The following is a 15,784-nucleotide window of genomic DNA, read 5'->3' as shown; positions in this document are numbered from 1 at the left end:
CGAAGCCCTGCTGGATTGCCACGCTCCTCCATCACCACCACGCCGTTGTGCTGCTGTTGGATGGAGTCTTCCTCAACCTCTCCCTCTCTCCTTGCTGGATCAAGGCGTGGGAGACGTCACCGGGCTGTACGTGTGTTGAACGCGGAGGTGCCGTCCGTTCGGCACTAGGATCTCCGGTGATTTGGATCACGACGAGTACGACTCCTTCAACCCCGTTCTCTTGAACGCTTCCGCTTAGCGATCTACAAGGGTATGTAGATGCACTCTCCTTCCCCTCGTTGCTGGTTTCTCCATAGATAGATCTTGGTGACACGTAGGAAAATTTTGAATTTCTGCTACGTTCCCCAACAGTGGCATCATGAGCTAGGTCTATTGCGTAGATTCTTTGCACGAGTAGAACACAAAGTAGTTGTGGGCGTTGATTTTGTTCAATATGCTTACCGTTACTAGTCCAATCTTGTTTCGACGGTATTGTGGGATGAAGCGGCCCGGACCGACCTTACACGTACTCTTACGTGAGACAGGTTCCACCGATTGACATGCACTTGGTGCATAAGGTGGCTAGCGGGTGCCAGTCTCTCCCACTTTAGTCGGAACGGATTCGATGAAAAGGGTCCTTATGAAGGGTAAATAGCAATTGGCATATCACGTTGTGGTTTTGCGTAGGTAAGAAACGTTCTTGCTAGAAACCCATAGCAGCCACGTAAAACATGCAAACAACAATTAGAGGACGTCTAACTTGTTTTTGCAGGGTATGCTATGTGATGTGATATGGCCAAGAAGAATGTGATGAATGATATGTGATGTATGAGATTGATCATGTTCTTGTAATAGGATTCACGACTTGCATGTCGATGAGTATGACAACCGGCAGGAGCCATAGGAGTTGTCTTAATTTATTGTATGACCTGCGTGTCATTGAACAACGCCATGTAACTTACTTTACTTTATTGCTAAACGCGTTAGCCATAGAAGTAGAAGTAGTCGTTGGCGTGACAACTTCATGAAGACACGATGATGGAGATCATGATGATGGAGATCATGGTGTCAAGCCGGTGACAAGATGATCATGGAGCCCCGAAGATGGAGATCAATGGAGCTATATGATATTGGCCATATCATGTCACAACTATATAATTGCATGTGATGTTTATTATGATTATGCATCTTGTTTACTTAGGACGACGGTAGTAAATAAGATGATCCCTTACAAAATTTCAAGAAGTGTTCTCCCCTAACTGTGCACCGTTGCTACAGTTCGTCGCTTCTAAGCACCACGTGATGATCGGGTGTGATGGATTCTTACGTTCACATACAACGGGTGTAAGACAGTTTTACACAGCGAAAACACTTAGGGTTAACTTGACGAGCCTAGCATGTACAGACATGGCCTCGGAACACGGAGACCGAAAGGTCGAGCATGAGTCGTATAGTAGATACGATCAACATGAAGATGTTCACCGATGATGACTAGTCCGTCTCACGTGATGATCGGACACGGCCTAGTTGACTCGGATCATGTAATCACTTAGATGACCAGAGGGATGTCTATCTGAGTGGGAGTTCATAAGATGAACTTAATTATCCTGAACATAGTCAAAAGATCTTTGCAAATTATGTCGTAAGCTCGCGCTTTAGTTCCACTGTTTAGATATGTTCCTAGAGAAAATATAGTTGAAAGTTGATAGTAGCGATTATGCGGACAGTAGAAAGCTTATGTCCTTAATGCACCGCTCAGTGTGCTGAACCCCAAACGTCGTTTGTGGATGTTGCGAACATCGGACATACACGTTTTGATAACTACGTGATAGTTCAGTTAAACGGTTTAGAGTTGAGGCACCAAAGACGTTTTTCGAAACGTCGCGGAACATATGAGATGTTTCGAGGGCTGAAATTGGGATTTCAGGCTCGTGCCCACGTCAAGAGGTATAAGACCTCCGACGATTTTCTTAGCCTGCAAACTAAGGGAGAAAAGCTCAATCGTTGAGCTTGTGCTCAGATTGTCTGAGTGCAACAATCACTTGAATCGAGTGGGAGTTGATCTTCCAGATGAGATAGTGATGTTTCTCCAAAGTCATTGCCACCAAGCTGCTAGAGCTTCGTGATGAACTATAACATATCAGGGATAGATATGATGATCCTTGAGGTATTCGCGATGTTTGACACCGCGAAAGTAGAAATCAAGAAGGAGCATCAATTGTTGATGGTTGGTGAAACCACTAGTTTCAAGAAGGGCAAGGGCAAGAAGGGATACTTCATGAAACGGCAAATCAGCTGCTGCTCTAGTGAAGAAACCCAAGGTTGAACCCAAACCCGAGACTAAGTGCTTCTGTAATAAGGGGAACAACCACTGGAGCAGGAATTACCCTAGATACTTGGTAGATGAGAAGGCTGGCAAGGTCGATAGAAGTATATTGGATATACATTATGTTAATGTGTACTTTACTAGTACTCCTAGTAGCACCAGGGTATTAGATACCGGTTCGGTTGCTAAGTGTTAGTAACTCGAAATAAAAGCTACGGAATAAACGGAGACTAGCTAAAGGTGAGCTGACGATATGTGTTGGAAGTGTTTCCAAGTTTGATGTGATCAACATCGCACGCTCCCTCTACCATCAAGATTAGTATTAAACCTGAATAATTGTCATTTGGTGTTTGCGTTGAGCATAGACATGATTGGATTATGTCTATCGCAATACGGTTATTCATTTAAGGAGAATAATGGTTACTCTATTTATTTGAATAATACCTTCAGTGGTCTTGCACCTAAAGGAATGGTTTATTGAATCTCGATCGTAGTGATACACATTTTCATGCCAAAAGATATAAGATAGTAATGATAGTACCACTTACTTGTGGCACTGCCATGTAAGTCATAATGGTATAAAACGCATGAAGAAGCTCCATGTTGATGGATCTTTGGACTCACTCGTTTTTGAAAAGTTTGAGACATGCGAACCATGTCTATTGGTGTATACGCATGAAGAAACTCCATGCAGATGGATCGTTTGGACTCACTTGATTTTGAATCACTTGAGATATGCAAATCATACCACATGGGCAAGATGACTGAAAAGCCTCGTTTTCAGTAAGATGGAACAAGATAGCAACTTGTTGGAAGTAACACATTTTGATGTGTGCAGTCCAATGAGTGCTGAGGCATGCAGTGAATATCGTTATGTTCTTACTTCACAGATGATTCGAGTAGATGTTGAGAATATTTACTTGATGAAACACAAGTCTGAATTATTGAATGGTTCAAGTAATTTCAGAGTGAAGTAGAAGATCATTGTGACAAGAGGATAAAATGTCTATGATATGATCATAGAGATGAATATCTGAGTTACGAGTTTTGGCACACAATTAAGACATTGTGGAAATTGTTTCACAATTAATACCGCCTGGAACACCATAGTGTGATGGTGTGTCCGAACATCATAGTTGCACCCTATTGGATATGGTGCGTACCATGATGTCTCTTATCGAATTACCACTATCGTTCATGGGTTAGGCATTAGAGACAACCACATTCACTTTAAATAGGGCACCACGTAATTCCGTTGAGACGACACCGTTTTGGTTAGAAACCTAAGTTGTCGTTTCTTAAAGGTTTGGGGCTGCGACGCTTATGTGAAAAAGTTTCAGGATTGATAAGCTCGAACCCAAAGCGGATAAAATGCATCTTCATAGGACACCCAAAACAGTTGGGTATACCTCCTAATTCAGATCCGAAAGCAATATGGATTGTTTCTTGAATCGGGTCCTTTCTCGAGGAAAGGTTTCTCTCGAAAGAGTTGAGTGGGAGGATGGTGGAGACTTGATATGGTTATTGAACCATCACTTCAACCAGTGTGTATCAGGGCACAGGAAGTTGTTCATGTGGCACCTACACCAATTGAAGTAGAAGCTTATGATAGTGATCATGAAGTTTCGGATCAAGTCACTGCCGTACCTCGTAGGGTGACAAGGATACGTACTACTTCAGAGTGGTACAGTAATCCTGTCTTGAAGGTCATGTTGCTAGACAACAATGAACCTACGAGCTATGGAGAAGCGATGGTGGGCCCAAATTCCGACAAATGGTTAGAAACCATGAAATCCGAGATAGGATCCATGTATCAGAACAAAGCATGGACTTTGGTGGACTTGCCCGATGATCGGCAAGCCATTGAGATAAATGGATCTTTAAGAAGAAGACGGACGTGGATGGTAATGTCACCGTCTATGAAGCTCGACTTGTGGCGAAGAGTTTTTCACAAGTTCAAAGAGTTGACTACGATGAGATTTTCTCATCCGTAGCGATGCTTAAGTCCGTTAGAATCATGTTAGCATTAGCTGCATTTATGAAATCTGGCAGATGGATGTCAAAACGAGTTTCCTTACCAGTTTCGTAAGGAAAGGTTGTATGTGATACAATCAGAAAGGTTTTGTCGATCCTAAGGATGCTAAAAGGTATGCTAGCTCCAGCAATCCTTCTAAGGACTGGAGTAAGCATCTCGGAGTTGGAATGTGCGCTTTGATGAGATGATCAAAGATTTTGGGTTTATACAAAGTTCATGAGAAACTTGTATTTCCAAAGAAGTGAGTGGGAGCACTATAGATTTTCTGATGATTATATGTTGTTGACATATTGATGATCAGAAATGATGTAGAATTTCTAGAAAGCATATAGGGTTATTTGAAAGGTGTTTTTCAATAGAAAGCCTGGATTAAGCTACTTGAACATTGAGCATCAAGATCTATAAGGATGGATCAAAACGCTTAATGGTACTTTCAAATGAGCACATACCTTGACATGATCTTGAAGGTGTTCAAGATGGATCAGTCAAAGAAGAAGTTCTTGCCTGAGTTGTAAGGTACGAAGTTAAGACTTAAAGCTCGACCATGGCAGAATAGAGAGAAAGGACGAAGGTCGTCTCCTATGCTTAAGACATAGGCTCTACAGTATGCTATGCTGTGTACCGCACCTGAAGTGTGCCTTGCCATGAGTTAGTCAAGGGGTACAAGAGTGATCCAAGAATGGATCACAGACAGCGGTCAAAGTTATCCTTAGTAACTAGTGGACTAAGGAATTTTCTCGATTATGGAGGTGGTAAAAGAGTTCGTCGTAAAGGTTACGTCGATGCAAGCTTAACACCTATCCGGATAGCTCTAAGTAGAGATACCGGATACGTATAATGGGGCAACAATTTAGAATAGCTCCAAGTGGAACAGTTATTTGGAATGGCTCCAAATAGAACGTGGTAGCTACATCTAGGAGATGACATAGAGATTTGTAAAGCACACACGGATCTGAAAGGTTCAGACCCGTTGACTAAAAACCTCTCTCACAAGCAACATGATCAAACCCAAGACTCTTTGGATGTTGGTCACATGGTGATGTGACCTGTCAGTGTTAATCACATGGTGATGTGAACTAGATTATTGACTCTAGTGCAAGTGGGAGACTGTTGGAAATATGCCCTAGAGGCAATAATAAAAGTGTTATTATTATATTTCTTTGTTCATGATAATAGTCTTTTATTCATGCTATAACTGTATTATCCGGAAATCGTAATACACGTGTGAATACATAGACCACAATATGTCCCTAGTGAGCCTCTAGTTGACTAGCTCGTTGTGATCAACAGATAGTCATGGTTTCCTGGCTATGGACATTGGATGTCGTTGATAACGGGATCACATCATTAGGAGAATGATGTGATGGACAAGACCCAATCCTAAGCATAGCACAAAGATCGTGTAGTTCGTTTGCTAAAGCTTTTCTAATGTCAAGTATCTTTTCCTTAGACCATGAGATTGTGCAACTCCCGGATACCGTAGGAGTGCTTTGGGTGTACCAAACGTCACAACGTAACTGGGTGGCTATAAAGGTGCACTACAGGTATCTCCGAAAGTGTCTGTTGGGTTGGCACGAATCGAGACTGGGATTTGTCACTCCGTGTAAACGGAGAGGTATCTCTGGGCCCACTCGGTAGGACATCATCATAATGTGCACAATGTGACCAAGGGGTTGATCACGGGATGATGTGTTACGGAACGAGTAAAGAGACTTGCCGGTAACGAGATTGAACAAGGTATCGGTATACCGACGATCGAATCTCGGGCAAGTACAATACCGCTAGACAAAGGGAATTGTATACGGGATCGATTGAGTCCTTGACATCGTGGTTCATCCGATGAGATCATCGTGGAACATGTGGGAGCCAACATGGGTATCCAGATCCCGCTGTTGGTTATTGACCGGAGAACGTCTCGGTCATGTCTGCATGTCTCCCGAACCCGTAGGGTCTACACACTTAAGGTTCGATGACGCTAGGGTTATAAAGGAAGTTTGTATGTGGTTACCGAATGTTGTTCGGAGTCCCGGATGAGATCCCGGACGTCACGAGGAGTTCCGGAATGGTCCGGAGGTAAAGATTTATATATGGGAAGTCCTGTTTTGGTCACCGGAAAAGTTTCGGGTTTTATCGGTAACGTACCGGGACCACCGGGAGGGTCCCGGGGGTCCATCAAGTGGGGCCACCGGCCCCGGAGGCTTGCATGGGCCTAGAGTGGAAAGGGACCAGCCCCAGAGTGGGCTGGTGCGCCTCCCACCCTTGCCCAAGGCGCAACTAGGAGGGGAGAGGGCAAACCCTAGGGCAGATGGGCCCTAAGGCCCACCCCAGGCGCGCCTCCCCTCTCTCCCCCTCTTGGCCGCCCCCCCAAGTCCCATCTAGGGCTGGCCGCACCCCTTGGGGTGGGAAACCCTAAAGGGGGCGCAGCCCCCCTTCCCCCCATATATAGTTGAGGTTTGGGGCTGCTAAACACATGAGAACCTCTCCCTCTATTGGTGCAGCCCTGCCTCTCCTCCTCCTCCTCTCCCTTGGTGCTTGGCGAAGCCCTGCTGGATTGCCACGCTCCTCCATCACCACCACGCCGTTGTGCTGCTGTTGGATGGAGTCTTCCTCAACCTCTCCCTCTCTCCTTGCTGGATCAAGGCATGGGAGACGTCACCGGGTTGTACGTGTGTTGAACGCGGAGGTGCCGTCCGTTCGGCACTTGGTCATCGGTGATTTGGATCACGACGAGTACGACTCCGTCAACCCCGTTCACTTGAACGCTTCCGCTTAGCGATCTACAAGGGCATGTAGATGCACTCTCCTTCCCCTCGTTGCTGGTTTCTCCATAGATAGATCTTGGTGACACGTAGGAAAATTTTGAATTTCTGCTACGTTCCCCAACAGACTTATCCGGAAAGCTCTTACCACAGGTTTGAGGGCTGGTCGTTTTTCTATACATATTTCTGAACTTTGCTGCAGATGTGGCCAACAGGAGAATGAGATTCACCTCTTTTTTCTTTGTGATTTTGCTAGAGCAGCTTGGTTCAGCCATCCTTGGTATAATAGATCAAATGTTTTAGTTCAGAGTTATTGCAATATGCACAACATTATTCTTGCTTTAATCAACATGAACCATCCACCTGCTTCTCTTTCAAACATTCTCAACTTTATGTGGTGCCTTTGGAAAGCAAGAAACGACTATCTTTTTGACAGGAGAAAGGCTCTCCCTCACCATGTTAATATTGTTGCAAATTCTTTGTCTTCTGAATCTAATGATCTTCTGGAGTACAGTTTGATGAAAAAACTGCACGCCCTGCCCTCGCTTCGTCCCCTTGGGCGACTCGGGGGCGACTAGGGTTCCGCCACCGCTGCCACCCCCTCCACCCCCTTCCTCCCCCTCGCCGCTACCAGAGACGGCCGCCGGGAAGCCCGCGCGGACACCGGTGAAGGTGGCGGCGGGGATCTCGGCGCTCCTTCCCCTCTTGGAGGCCCGTGGTTCCTAGGGCGGCGTCCCTTGCCGAAGAGGCGACATCGTCGGGCGGTGGGCGACGTTCGCAGGGGGTGCTGGCCAGCGTGCCCGGCCGCGCGGGCAGCAGGTGGCTGGTGGAATCCGGCCGTGGCGAGAAGCTTTCTTCGTTAGATCTGGAGGTGTGAAATCCCTATTCCCTGTTGCCTCGCTCTCGCCTTCGGTGTGGGCTAGCGTTCTGGCTCCGGCGTTGATGCGTGTTGGTGGTCAGCTAGGGAACCAGGGGAAACCTTGGCCGGTCCGGCCGGCCCAGCGGCGGCATGTCAGGACCCCGACTCAATGCCACATCGATCTAGCATGTAACACCTCATATCACTTTGCGGCCTCACACACGGTATTCCCACGGGTGTCGCCTTACCTTAGCCCGGGACCGTTTGCGCCTTTTGGCACACGTATATGACGGTGTCGCTAGCATCCATATGATAAGGAGCCCGGGCTGACATGGCTAGTCGTAAACCCAAAGTGGCACAGACTTACAGGGACAGGCATTCATGACCCAGCATCGAACGTGTCGGTCATCAGCGAGTGAATCCAGGCTGTAGCACTGGGCTAGCAGGACTCCGGTGAACCGGGCTGTAGCGGGCTAACAGGACTTCGATATTCATCGCGTGACATTTCCCCGAAGGGACAGACACAGGAACGAAGAAGGACACATGCCGGCCAGCCTAAGTGTTCCGGAGCAGTAGCAAGCTACCATGGCTCGGTGGAAACACTAGGAGACATTTCCCGGTAAGAGAGGCTACTAAGGATAAACAACTAGATAGCCAGATCCCACACATACCAAGCATTTCAATAACATACACACAATATGCTCGATATGTGCAAATACAACATGGCATCACAACATGACTCTACGACACAAGTAAATATTCAATAGGCTCCGAGGAGCGAGATATTACAAACATGGGTCGTATGACCCAACAATCAGAGCATACAAGTCAAAGCACATGCGGAAGCTATCATGTCTGAGTACAGACATCTATAAATGAAAAAGGCTGAGAAGCCTGACTATCTAACAGATCCTGCCGAGGGCACAAGATCGTAGCTGAGGTATCAAGCTAAACGTCGAAGTCCACGTGGAACTACTAGCGAGACCGAAATCTCTCTGCAAAAACATAAAATAGGCAAACGTGAGTACAAATGTACCCAGCAAGACTTACATCAGAGCTAACTACATATGCATCATTATCAACAAAGGGGTGGTGGGGTTTAACTGCAGCAAGCCAGCGTTGACTCGGTGGCTATCCTAAACTACGACTGCAAGCGACTCTTTTGAGGTGGCGCACACGAGTCCACATATTCACCATATCAATACACCACTATGGATCCGCTCTCGTCTCCCTACGAGAACGCCATCCATAGCACTCACGCTTATCTTGCGTATTTTAGAGTATCCACTTTCACTTGTCTATGAACTGATATAAGCAACCCAGAAGTCCTTTTCCGCGGACACGGCTATTCGAATAGATGATGTTAACCCTGCAGGGGTGTACTTCTTCACACACGCTCTCACCACTTACCGCCGTTTACACGACATGTACTCGGCAACCTTCAAGCGGAAGCCCAACGTGGGTGTCGGTCATGGCCTACGTAAACACTCAAGTCTCTAGTCCAGGTTTATCGCCTATTCGGGTTCCATCCATGAGGAGATCCGGCCGGAGTTTCGCTCACAGCCCCAAACGATGTGAACAGGGTTCCCGAGACACCAAACGGGCGCCCGGTACACCGTGCCACGTGCCTACCGCATCACAGCCCACCCCTACGATCAGCGCTGCGCACGGCCTCCAGCATACTACAAACACCAGAAACTACTTGCAACTCCTGGACAGAGGACAAGGGTGATCAAGAAGCCGAGAGGGTCCATTGGTTTCGGGCCCAATGCGTGGTAGTAGCTGAATCATGGATCACAAACACAGAACTCAGTTCCTGAGGACGGCTTCAATGAGACAACCCACCATGTACTCCTACATGGCCTCTCACCGCTACCTTTACCAAATCGTGTTCACACACTTAGCTCACACACAGTAGGACATGTTCACACGCCTCTGATTCATCCCCGATGAATCAGACCTGACTCAACTCTAAGCAGTAGCAGGCATGACAAACAAACATGAATGAATAGGCACAACAGGGCTCAAACAACTCCTACTCATGCTAGTGGGTTTCATCTAATTACTGTGGAATGACAGGTCATGCAGAGGATAAAGGGGTTCAGCTACCGCAGCAAGTAACAGATGAATCGATGTTGTCCTAATGCATTAAAAGAGAGCAGGAGCGAGAGAGTAGGATTGTATCGGAATGAACAAGGGGGTTTTGCTTGCCTGTCACTTCTGAAGATAACATTGAGTCTTCATCAGTGTCAACGATCACATCATCGGTATCGCGTCTATCGAGAGGGGACAAATACCGGCAACACAGAAAAACACTATCAATGCAATGCACAAAATGATGCATGCTATGACATGGCAATATGAATGTGTTTCGAGCTAATGCAACTAGCAACAAGTTAAATGGGGTTGGTTTGAATACAAGATTCAAATTCAAACTCCATATGTGATTATTTAAATGCCCTTTATTGGTTTTGTCCAAAACAGAGGACAACCATTGTTCAAACATGCATGAAAATGGTACAGATGGATTCCTTGAATTTTTCTGATAATTTTTCATATATAATTTATTTAATTTGGAGTTACGGTTGAATTTCTATGATTTTTAGAAGTTTAGAACATTTTCTGAAAATAATAAATCATTTAAGAATTATTTAAATTCCAGAAACATTTACTATGTCAGCAGTGCGTCACCGTGACGTCAGCAGTCAACGGGCACGGTCCAGGTCAAACCTGACGTGTGGGGGCCACACGTCAGTGACACAGGAGCTAATCCCGGTCAAACCCAGTGCTGACTGGGGTTTGACCAGGGGTGGGGCCCGCTGTCAGTGGCTGTGGGTTGTTTAATTAGCTGGGTTAGCTCCTAATGACGGAGCCACGTCAGCTCCTGCCGGAGTTTCGCCGGCGGCGACCATTCCGCACGGCGGCGCGGCTCGGATTTGAGCTAGGGGCAATGGTTTGGCGCGCTGAGCGCACCGGGGAGGAGCTCTTGCACTCGCGCATCTAATGGACCAGACGGGTGGTCACGGGGCAGCCGGAATCTCGCCGGCGACGAGCTTTGGCGGCGACCAGAGTTCGGGCGTCGATGGAAACGACGACACCGTGCACGGGAGGGTCCACGGTTAGCACCTACGCGTTCTACGAGAGCTCACGAACCCTACGGAGGCACGCACGGGACCAAATGGCCATCGGAGCCTCGTCGACGATGAGCTCGTGCGGCGGCGTGCTGTCGGGGGAGAGAGGCGCGGCGGCTACGGCATGCTAGAGAGAAAACGGAGAGGGGGAGGATGATCAGGAGCTCACGGCGGGGGCGTAGGTGATCTCAGCGGCCTCGGGGACGGCCTGGTGACGACGAATCGGTCGACGGCGGCCGTCGGTGCAGGGAACGAAGATGGCGTCGGCGACGGCGCTGCTGGGCATCCAGGGGGTCTTCTGGTCGCGTGAGACAACGAGGAGGATGAGGGAGGACCGGCGGAGCTCGGGAGCGCGTCGGGGAGGAGAGGGGGTGGCGGTGGCCGCAAGGGAGCTTGTCGGTGGCGGCGGCTCCGTTCGGTCCGGGCGAGAGAGAGGGAGCAGAGGAGAGAGGGGATGCAGCGGGGGAGGAAAAGGAGCGAGGGGACACGAGGCCTCGTCGTGGCGTCGCTAGGGAGGCCGGGGGAAGCAGGAGGTGGCCGGGGCGCGTGGCCGCGCGCGCCGGGCGCGTGCCCGTCCTCCTGGCAGGGAGGAAGACGACAGGGGAGGGAGTGGAGATGGGCTGGGCCGGCTGGGGAAGCTGGGCCAGGTAAGTGGGCGCCAGGTAGGTGGCCCAGGTGGCCTTCTCTCCCTTTCTATTTCTGTTTTTATTGTTCTGTTTGTTTTATTTAATTTATTTTGCCACTGTTTTGAATTTTAAATAATTCAAACAAGGCCAAAAACTCCTCTGAATATTTTATATTGCTAGATGGACTTTTCCAAAAGCTTATAAAATATTTCAGGGGTATTTGAAATTATATTCTAATTATATGAATATAACTCAAATTCAAATAGCTAATGAATTAAATCCAAAGTCCCAAAAATAATTCCTTAAAAATGTTCAATATTTTGGTTGGGACCAGAACCCTTACCAAAAATTAGCAAACATTTAAGAAGAGCATTTTGGAGCAATGAATGAGATTTCTAGGGTTTTTGCCCCTCTTTTATTTAAGTTTTTGAGGCTTCCAAAATTCCTCAGTTCAAGTTTCAAAAATATAGACATGATGCACACATGAAGCTAGCCTAGAGCACTACCAGCAGCTAGGGATGTGACAACTCACCCCCACTAAACAAGAATCTCGTCTCGAGATTCAAGCGTAGGGTAAGGTGAAGGGTAAATGCAACTAGTATAATCTTCACGATCCAGGGTGCACTTCAGTTGAACGTTGATTCATTCACCATCTTTGTCTTGTCGTCTTGTTCTGAGAACTCCAACTAACATGACAACGAGAGGAAAGGAAAGACCCTAAAAGAATCGTTCTTCTCGAAGGTCGAACAACTCAGGATTAACTCACGGAATGAGACGCAGAACCATCTCTCGGGTTGAGACACGAGATACACATCAAGAGGGGAGGAAAGAAATGGATGACGAAGGTTCACTAGGTGGATAACAATTCCACACCTAAGAAGGTGGTAAACGATTGTCCACGTAGCGAGGAGTTGAGTTGCCATGATACCATAACGATACACCTTAGGGAAGGTGACTCGTAGAGATATCCCCTTAAGTGGCAAAAAGAATTACTTTTGATTCAGAGATCATTGAAACTCTTTAAACCAGCCTAAGGCAATTCTCGAGCGATCGTTTGGAGGGGGTCGGTAGAATGGCATACTCGGACTTGGATGATGTGGATTACCTTGTTGAAGACAACGTAATGGATGAATTTGCTTGCCACCGGAAATGGAAGAGACCCATGGTAGAATGGCACATTGGCGGTGCAAGCTAGGAACAAAATGCAAATGCTAGGAATGATTCTGGTAACTGGGGAAGAACCCAACAATAAAGAGTGAATTCACTGTTGGAGTGGTTATAGCATAACCGACGAGACTAGGAGCAATCCCGGTTAGTGCCGGCGATAATACCTAGCGCTTGTGCGTGCTCTCAAGAACTTGAGCATTTCCACAATCATCAAGATTCTACCAACATCCGTGTCAAGGATCCTGGCAACACAACTTGCTACCATGATGAATGATGATGGAGGATGCAGATGCAAAGGAAGATAACACCTTCTCAGATTTCACCCTTGGCGGGGCCAAGGAAATAAAATCTGGATGATCGACCGAGAGACATTTAGCACTCCGCTTCTAATGTTCTCCTTGATGTGCTAGCGTAATCCACCCATAGATATGGTTTGATATCTAGAACATCAAGTAAAAAGGTCGGACTTCGGGAACACAAAAATCCATAGGGGCAACTAGGGAGTAAATCCTACGAAATCCCTATGGGGAGGTGGCCAACTTCTTCAATCAAGATATTATAATAACAGGTCTTCCGGCTGGGTGTGTTGGCCACGACATCCACTTTACCGGTTTCCAAGGGATCGATATTATAATTCTTGGAAAATGTTCCAAACCATCATATCTGCCTGAGATTCAGATCTGGTTGGTGTCAGGATATTCCAGACTCATCGAGTCTAGGAAGAAAAACGAAAGTTTGCAACACAAATCGACGAGATGACGTTGCGGGATTCTCGGGGAGTGAGCTACGACAGCAAGCTCCAAAACATGAGCTGGTTCTGCTACAAACATGTGAACACGTTGTCCCAGACAAGCATGCCCACATGGTAGTCTTACAATAAAACGCTACCGGGTTCAGGTTGGGAACCATCAACGAGGATATCGAAGTTCTTTCATAAGTCCGGATTAGCTCTTATGAAGATACTCCTTCTCCTTGAACAAATCAGTCAGTGGCTTGGTGTGCTAGGATACACATATGGAATGAAGGTTGCAAGTCTCCAGACCACAGAATACTTCGCACGTGTGCATGACTGACTTGCGATGATTCCAGAGGAAGCAACATTGACTTTCTCGAATCCACGGCGGCAACTTGCATCAGATGCACATGAACTGGAGGAAGTCACTTCTTACATCCGAACATATGCTTCATGAACTAGCATGAACAAATGCTTTCAAAAGTTTCCAACACTAGCTTAATGTTCAACAAAATCATGGAGGAGATAAGGATGTTGTCAATGGGCTCAACAACACTTCATCCGGGTTTTCTTTTAAAAGGAATTCCATAGTTAAGTGAACACGGTGATAGCATTGGTCAGACCAAAGATGTAATGGTGTATGCTCGAGGGATCAACCACGAATAAGACAACATTACGAGCATCGTTGGTACTGATTTGATTTGACGATAGCCCACACTCAAATCAAAGGATTGATAAGACAATAGGTCCAGCAACTGATCACAGGGACCAATCGATGAAGATATCATCTTTCTTCAACACACACTACACAAGATTATCCCTTTGGAACGAACTAAGTCAGGCAAGCTTTTATCCTCCAACTCTCCAAGTTGTTGTTTAGCTTATCCAACTAGCTCAGGGTATCCAACACGGATTCTTGGAGAAGGGGTGGTTTACAGGAATAAACCAACTTGATCACGAGCTCAACATAACAGTCAGGGAACAACCTGGTAATACTTCCGAGAAGATATTCGGAAAATCACGAACCACCGGTATGTTACTAAGCTCGAGAACAATCTCGCTTTTGAGGGCAAGACGATATGATCAAATGAGTGAGGACTTGACAAGATCCTAACTCATCAATCGAAGGGTGCACCGAAATAAGGACTAGGTAGCACGATCAGTCTTAGAAGGATGATTCAAAAACCAACACGCTAAGAATGAAATTATTACCCTTTAACTACCAAGCAACGAGGTTGCTGGGAGTATTGATTTCACACATCACAATTCATTTGTCGGTATTCCGGTTGCATCAACACGAGGGCCGAGGAATGACTAATGATGGTGAGAAGTATCACTACGTCAAAATTCATGAGAGTTGGTGCAGTTCTCATGACAATTCTGACATAAGGGGGGTAATACTCCAAGGTAGAACAGAACCAAAAGCTGGATTGGCATTTGATCTGCGGAATACAACTACTTTGACCCAATCCTAGATATGGATGAGGTACTGGAGTTTGTTTCTCCAAGTCATTCAGGACAGAATGGCTTGACGGACCACAAGGGTAATAGGCATCGATAAACGAATGCATGCATACCCTTGATATCAATTGATAGGCGAGGGTCGGAAACAACTAAGATGGGACAACTCAAAGAACATATGATTTTCTGAGTTGTGGATGCATGGATTAGCATGTCGAACGAAGTTCAACATAATTCTTCCGGATAACCCATGCAGAAAGGTTGAGCTGGCAGAGTCACAATATAGCATGGAGAACTCATAGAGGGCCTGTTGTGATCTTTTGATCCAACAAACTTCTGCCATGATGGTTCATGGTATTTGGAAGAACGATATACCACGGACCTCGAGGACTATCGCAAAGGTTACTAATATACTAAAGGAACTAGCAACACTATCAACATGATGTAAGTAGGGTGAATGTCGGGTTTAAGAACCCAGGAATAGAATACCTACTAACTAAATGGCATCACAGGATGCTTTCGATAATAAAGGCCAGAATCTTCACACTAGGACACAAATCATGGCTAGACCACTAGATGATCCCCTAAGACACCTAGGGTCATAATACTATCTCCAACATATACGCCGAGGTAACAAAGTACCTCAACTCACCGATTAGTGTGGTTAATCTGGCCTAAAGGAACATCGGAACGGGAGGAAGGGATTTT

The sequence above is a fragment of the Triticum aestivum genome, chromosome 3B, assembly GCF_018294505.1.
Source record: "Triticum aestivum cultivar Chinese Spring chromosome 3B, IWGSC CS RefSeq v2.1, whole genome shotgun sequence".
Lineage (NCBI taxonomy): Eukaryota > Viridiplantae > Streptophyta > Magnoliopsida > Poales > Poaceae > Triticum > Triticum aestivum.
Note: the sequence above shows the minus strand (reverse complement) of the source record.